Source organism: Sinocyclocheilus grahami, unplaced genomic scaffold, assembly GCF_001515645.1.
Source record: "Sinocyclocheilus grahami isolate Dianchi unplaced genomic scaffold, SAMN03320097.WGS_v1.1 scaffold113.1, whole genome shotgun sequence".
Classification (NCBI taxonomy): domain Eukaryota; kingdom Metazoa; phylum Chordata; class Actinopteri; order Cypriniformes; family Cyprinidae; genus Sinocyclocheilus; species Sinocyclocheilus grahami.
The window spans coordinates 692,180-700,463 of NW_015505292.1; the positions used below are offsets into that span (position 1 = coordinate 692,180).

The 8,284-nt window shown below is 37.5% G+C and overlaps 1 pseudogene; it reads right to left on the bottom strand.

The window, feature by feature from the left end:
- Nucleotides 1-295: 295 nt before the first annotated feature.
- Nucleotides 296-7,515, bottom strand: LOC107589217 (dnaJ homolog subfamily C member 24-like; annotated as a pseudogene).
- Nucleotides 7,516-8,284: the final 769 nt, after the last annotated feature.

Sequence of the window (8,284 nt, forward strand, 5' to 3'; positions counted from 1 at the left end):
CCATGACCCTATTCCAATGCCGCAACCTTGTAGATCCCCCCCCCAAATTGAGTGGGCCGGAGAACAATAAGGCAAAGAAAAACTCATCATTAACTGGAGGGCCTTTTTCGAACAGTGATGTGTGGAGGCAGTTTGTGACTTCATTGTCGGAGGAGGAAAAAAATGCATTTATTTACATGCAAACAAAGTTGACAAGAGCTAAGAGGTTACTGAGCTGCCTGGTCCTCTCAAACACAGGGGAGAAAGGAGGGGGCTAGGGAACAAACAATGTTTTTTTTTTCCTTTTGGTAAGTGTCTGGTACGTAAAAGAGCACGTCTAGCTCAGAGGAAACAACCAAAGGGCTTTCTGAGACAGTGAGAGTCTGGTGTGACCCAATTCTTGAAACCAGTTCTGGTTATTAGGTGATGTACTTGCTGTAAGGTACATGTGAATGAAAATGTTGCGTCCTTACCCAAGAAAAGAAATGGATAATGGGAAGGTTTTTACAGTGTGGTCGCTTTGAGGATCTATATGGAGACCATTAAAGACCATTAAGAAATAATGAGTTATGAATGAGGTTGACTTCCTGTTAAAATCTACCATGTGTCCATAGAAAATGTCCCATTTTAAAAGAGCTAAATAACAGTCCAATAAAAACTTGCTGAGCGTATCCAAAGTGTCATGTAACCTTCTTAACTTCAATGCTGAGTGAACAGGAATCGCAGCACACAATCGTTTCCAGTTCTTGTAGATCATCCTTCTCCTCCACAGCGGCAGCTGTACGTATAACACTTAGTGTCTGAAACAGAAGAGAATGCCTTATTTTAACACAGAATGAAAATTAACCAGTAAACTGCTTGAGGACAGAGCACTAACCACAATCCCAGTTCATTTCGTTGAGGGTTAATATGAGCGTCCACTGGCCAGCTCTGTTTCAGTTCAAGTGCTGCAGAAAGAAATGCAATATGAAGTCAAACTGACAATCGAGTCCAGGATGAAGCGATAATTTTAGGCAATATTCCATCTTTCTATTATAAACAAACCAGTATTTCCTCAAGGACCACTTCATTTTAGCACTGCATTTCAGCATTGCATAGAGGAATGCAATACATTATAGCTAATACACCACTAACATACATAAATACATTGACCTTAGAATAGTGCCATATTTAATTTTTGACAGGAATGAAAATGGGGCTGTGAATTTTTTTTTTCTCAAAATTGTACAGTGTGTTCAATGGACTGTACTGTTGTTTAACAAAATTACGATTGTTCAGCTGATGAAATGGCTTTCTGAGAAAAAATAAAATAAAATACAAAATTCAGTAGACAAAAACTCAATAAAAAGTTGTGAGATGTGTAAATTGTGTGATCTCGGACCCTTACAGATATAATGAATTTTGAATTTAATGAATTATGAAAAACAGGCCACATCCTGAACCTTTGAGCTCTTACAAGAATGAAAGTGTCTGGAAGATTCAAAGCCTCTGTAAAAAGTTTCCAGAGCAATCCTTGCTAGTTGAAATATTTAAGCAATAATCACGGAGGATTGGTGGGCCGCTGTTCCACTTATAAGAGATTTAGGAAAAGGGAAGCTGCGAAGTCATCTGAGGTCATTTAGCATGACCTAGCAAAGCCTTCATGTCTCCTACTGCTGCTATGAATACACACAAATGAGTTGTCTTAAAATATTCATTGAATATTCAAGCAGGGAATGCTGGGCATCTCAAAAGGCTCCGCTTTAAAAGCTGCTAATAGGTGAATTTGAAACTAAAACTGTCTGTGAAAAAGTGCAATATGACAAGTAATTGTCAAAATGGAGAGAATGAAATTAGATCACGTTGCTTCATAATGAATTGAGGAATTTGAGACGCAACACTTCCACGTAATGGTTCTGGTCCCTTTCTGGCAGCCTGTCTGAGATATTGGCAATTAACAGGTGCGAGTGCAGCGTTTTATCATGCTTTCTATTAATTAGTTTTAAGGAATGTCCCAAGTAGGTGCCATTTCAGTTCTTGCGACTAATTTCTATCATTCATTCCCTACAGGTACAAAAAAGAACTTGATGAGACAAAGAAATGAGCTCTGTCATTGAAATAAGTAGTCTGATGTGTCTCTATTCACCTCAAAAATATGAATCTCATTCGGATATAAAATTAAGCAAAAATTAAATGGCAAGTAGATAAAATAGTAAGTAGGAACTGAAGGGAAGATTTCAGTTACGCAACCAACTCGATTAATTACCTCACACTATACAGAGTACCCCAGTATAACCTCCAGTAACGAATGTATGGCTATCCCTTGATGCATTTCCGCTCAGTCATTAAATCAGAGATGCATAAACTGATTAGAGGCATAAAGACTTCTCCTATGACAGTAAATACATGAATTAGACTCTGCTGATGAATATTCATGACTGAATACATTCCTGATAAGAAGGGTGCATGAATATTTATAAATACTATATATATATTTTGAAACTGTGAAAGATTAACCCAATCAGATGTGGCCTTTTAAATAGAAGCCATAGTGTTTGACATCAAATATTGACACACATTTCGATGTCTAGTGAATGACTGCAGGGCAGGCTACTTAAGTTAGACGGGGATTAGTATATCCTTTGAACTGGCCAGAATCAATCCCAAACTTAATTAAAGCAGACCATATAGACTTGAGTAGAGAGCCGAGATTATTTTTAATATCCCCTTAAACTAAAATATCAACAGTAGAGTTTGTTAAATGATCTGTGCAGACTCTTTTCTTCTAAGGATGCACCAATATTTATATGTATTGATAATTATGATCACGTTATAAGTGATGCCCAATTAACAGTCACTGTTAAAATTCTATACTATAAAAAATACAAAAAATCAGTTGAAAAATAAAATACAATAGTAATTTTAGGCATCACAACATTACTGTACACTGTAATAGTCATTTTGATCTTTTCTAATGAATACATTAAACAGTATTCTAAAATTTTTAGGTTACATTTTTTAAATGAGCATTAGAAGACGGCAACGGCAATTTAAATGTAAAAATAGAGGAAAAGAGCATTAAATTAAATATCCAATATCAGTCAATAAATACAATATGGACCGATAACAATCAAAAACAAAACGGAAAAAAAAAAAAACTAATATCAGAAAATAACCAAAATGGCATGGTTATTTATCATGCATCCCCTACTTTTTGAATTTACTAAATAAAATATAGATTTGATTTTAAATTGAATTTATTATATCTTATTAAAAGATACCACAGAGTAAAACAAGATGAACTATTACTAAAATTGCTCTCTTTTCCATACACTATATAGGAGATGGTAAAGAAATGAACAAATGACAAAGCAATGGCATCAGAGAATGCATTTAACAAACTTTTTGGACAGATATGAGCATGCAAGCTAGTTTATTTCAGGACTGGTATAATTTGAGACCCCGATTTTACATTAATTGTAAGCCAAAATTTATAACACACAAAGTTTAACAAACATTTGACATATAATATAGTTATCATAATATCTAAAAAATAAATAGTTAATAATTCATTTTTATAAATATTTCTACAATAAAAGGCAATCCTTTATTTAACACATGCATATGAATTCAAAACAAGGCATGTCTGACGTGGGAAATAAAGTCACCGCATCTAAATGATGAGGTCAACTCCATCACTCCTGCATGTGCAGCCCAGTCGAGGCCTGGCTTTTCTGTGGACACTCTCTAAATGTCAGTTCTGTGGCTGTGGCGATCTATGTTAGCGAGTAGCTGCGCAAAGTGTGTCCCCCCCAAAGGCGATGCCACAGCTCCCCAGTTAATGGCACACAGGACCCTGGATGTACACTTATTGAAGGTCCTAATGGAAGGCTAGGAGGAGCTTTTCCTTAGGCGAGAGAGGAGAGAAACAGACTATCACTTCATGTAAGAATTGGCCATGTGTGACAGACCTGACCTACATTCTCTCTCGCTCTCTCTCTTTATTTCCCTCCTCCTCTACTACCCACAATTCTCGCTATGCTCTTCTGTAAGGAAGCATCTGTCCAGACCAAAGACAACAGCTCGGTTTTCATTACTTCCTTTGGTATTTTAAATATTTCAGACAATTTTAGTCGTCTGCCCCGAAGGGCTAGAGACAATTATTTATTTTAATAAATTATCAACAATGACGAACAGAAATTAATGATACATTTTTATTTAGCATAAACTAGATTGGTCCAATAATGTTTTGCTGAGCATTTACAAAATTCGATACAATAAAGCCCACTACACCTAAATATAATCCTTCTAAAAACAGTCTAGTTTCAACAGTGGACAAATCCAAAATTGCTAGTGGATTCTGGGTGGGTGCTAGGCTATTAATTATCAACCAAAGCCCACCTCATGTCTCATGGCTCAGAACCCTCCTTTCACTTGCAGTCTGGATTTTGTTGCCCTTTTTTTTTTTTTTTTTAAGCGACAGGTTCAAAATCATAAGTGTGGTCACTTAGCAAAAGCATTTACCGAGCATTTATGAAATTCAATAAAACATAGCCCATCTAAACCACTAATTCCTCCAAATCCCGTCAGTCTAGTATGGTTTCAATACTTGAGAGCCCATGAGAGGATAGACAGGTGGGAACGTACCCCGTAGCTGGAGGTTGTACTCCTTCCGGCTCTCCTCATTACTCAAGATCTTCCAAGCCTGGTCGACATCAATGAATCAATGTGCTGCTCTGCTTCACCTTCCGATACGTCCGGCCTCTGCTTGTCCGGGTGAAACTGAATCAAAATTGAGTGATGAGATTGATGACAGTCATGCTTTATTGAAAGTATTATATTTGGACAATTATGTTTAATTAAATCACAACTGAAACTGACAATATGATTGGAGATACAAAAGGCAGACTAAAAGAATGTAAATAAAACGACAGTTGACGGAAGTTCAGGGACAATTTGCTAATGGACTAGCCATGCTTTTGGGCAATTTACCAGAGAAGGCAGACCACGGATACTAACACAAATGATGGTGCAAAAAAAGGCAAAATATATATCAGTTAGGACAGATGTGTCTTCTCAATGACAAGACTGGACAGAGTGGATGGTTAGAAGGGCAAAGGTCGCCTCTGTCCTCCAGCCAAAAACACTAATGCAATCTCCACTTCTCATCCTAAAATATGACAGTTCGTACCGTAACATCACAGCTTCACTAAAAGAAAAAAAATTATTTTATTTTTTTTATACCCAGAAGTCTAATGCAGCCCCCCTTAAGAGAGCTTTAGGGGTTATTTTGACAGACCCTTCCAGCCTGGATGGATTCTTACAGTATAGAGCTATTCTTCTCCTTGAGGAATCTACAGAGCGCAGGCTGTGGCTATCGATTAGTGGGGGTTGAAGGTCAGCCGAGCCGAGGGGCTCTTCATTCGCCCACTGGAGAGGAGCAAAGTTGAAAGGGGCAAACGGAAAACAACTTAGATCCTTTCGAGGAGGCATTCAACCAAATTCTGATAATGCTCTGGCACAGGCGAGCAGAGTATTGCATGTGTGTGTTTGTGATTTTGTTTAGTCGCTATAGTTCAGAAGCTGCACCGCCGCCAAAGTCGGGTAATGATGCATGGGGTGACACTGGGATACAATAACCGACAATCCGGGGCAAGCCAATTACTGTCCACAGCGATTATATTTTTAATTTTAAGTAACAGGAAGACTGAATTCAACTAATCATTTCAAGCAATTACGTTTAAAACTAATTAAAATTTAAGGGTGCCCGTTCTCCATTGTTTCTCGTTCACCCCCCCCCCCCCCCTACTCTGTTTGTGTTTTTGTTAATGGGCGGTCAGAATGCGATGAGAAGAGGGACAGAAAAGCAAATACAGCAACAAGCCAAAAATTAACTTCCTGATTGAGAGAATCATTAACCATTTCTTGGCATTATTACAGCATGGGTGAAAGAGGACAAAGCGCTCCGCCTCCTCGAATAAGAAAAAGAGGGGCTGATGCGCTTTAACTGAAAGGTCCTTAAATATATTGGCATAAATCATTCATTGCAGCCATCCAAATGATGGAAGGCTTTTGGGAGTGCGTTCACTCCAGCACTAGCGCTTTCACATGCCACTATTACATTCTGAGGAGGATTTCAAATTGGTAAAATGCAAGAAAAGCATCCTTTTTCACTCAAATCTCAGTTTAATTAAAAGTACCAGAGTAAAAAAGACATTAAGATTAGGAACTGCACAGGATACCAGCTAAGAGGATTAAATCGATTTGTGTTAAGGACGCTTCAGATCAGAGGATCAGAGAATGACCAAAGCTAAATAGCTAAAGTGAAAACCTGAGCTGAAAGTGAAACTTTAAATCAGCATGTGCAATAATTTCAAATGGAATCAAACCCTTATGTTTAAATATCGGAAATGCTGTTCTTAATTCTGTGGTAAATCTGAAACACCACCTTTGCTAAAGTAATATGTCCACATCTATTGTCAGCCAGATCAGAAACAGAAACACAGCTCTGTTCCTGAACCCTGAGAACGGCCGAGCAAGCTTGCCAGCACAATTTCTCAGTTACCTCCAGCAGGATGCCAGATTCTGCCAGAGAATTAGCCTCTCTCCCCAGTGGCGGAATTGGAGATAGGGTTTTGCTTCCCTCTATTCTTTGTAGGCAAGCTTGAGGAGTCAGGACCACAGGTGTGAAGTGCAGCTTAGCCCTGGCAAACGCATACCGCTGCTCTACAAACATCTCCCTGGGTAGTCTTTTGTCAAACAGACAATCCCTGTGAACTAGGTTTCAGGTCTGTCGTAACTGAGCGTTTGATTTAGTGTCTGATGGATAGATGAAGAAATGCTGGCCTGAATGTAAAAATACCACATTGTTTTGTAAAGAAAAATTTATATATATTTTTTAATTGCTCAAAGACAAAATACAAATAAAATAAAAAAAACTGAATTTTCAGCATCTTTACGCCAGTCTTCAGTGTCAAAGGATCCGTCATTCTAATATGATGATTTGCTGCTCTATTATTAACACTGGTTCTTATGATCAATGTTTAAAACACCTAACGTTTGCTGAACACCTACCATGAGGATGAGCTTCTGATACTTCGGTTTCAGTTCTTGTGTGTCATCTGTTGGACAGGCACCTAGTATTGAGTACCAGTTTTTCTGTGGACCACTGAAATCTGCCATAATCCTGAAAAAATACAAAATGCACAGGAAAGCATGAATTGTGTTCAAAACCAGAGGACGATTCGCTACTTATTAATTTACAACATACACAACCCCATATTTAACCCTTTAAATAATGATTAGTTAACAGTCAATAGCTTTTTATTTTAAACTGTTTTTAGCAGTCAGTGGACAAGATGTACTGTTCGTCACATATAACTACCGTACCAGCATACAAAGCGATAAAAACGTGTAATATACATATATATTGCAGGATGGTATCGTATATGGAAACTGTCGTGCTTCGCTTACTAACCTAATATGAAAAGGTTTTCTCAGCTTCTAGGCAGCTGTCATGAGCGTCGTCCTTCCCAGTCCATGCTGCTTCCCGTGTGAGTGTTTGCCTCGCTCTTTAACGCCCTGACAGAAACACGCGTGATTGAACAAAAAGCCATATTTTGTCGTTACAAATATAATTAAACTACACACAATGGGCAAAAAATCATCTGTACTTATGTTTGTACTTCAACAATTAAATGTATTTATATGTATGTATAAATCTCGAGATGGCGGAACTCCTCAAATTAAACGTTTCTACACGGATGCTTTAGAGAAAAACACGTGAAGGTATCTATGGAAACAGACGTCACGTGCTCAAGGCCATAGCTACATATCTATGCTCAAGGCAAAGAGGCCTTTTGTTTGCAGCTTGTTAATTTCAAATATTTAAAGCAGACTTTTCCGCTTTTGTTTAATTTTTAGTTTACAATGTATTGAAAAACAAAAAAGGTGCTTAATCGCATTTTATTGGGATTATAGGTGTAAACAATGTCCCTTTAAGGGTATTCTATAGTCTTTGGTATAAAATGGATTGTATGTTGGATTGTTAGCGGCGGAAACATATGACAGGACATGCATAAAGATTGCAATTCAGAAAAACTAATAATTGGTGTATTTCCTCAATTACTTAAAATAAATCCAAATGGATTTCAATTTATCAGCGAAAAACAACGAAAAAAGAACAAATTAATCCTGATAGAAAGCATTTTTAAACAATTATTGTTCAAATACAGAACTGAGCTAAAACAGAATGCAACAATTATAGGCTATTACAAAGGGATGTCACAAAATAGTGAGATTTTACATTGGCAAAATGAGTCAAAAC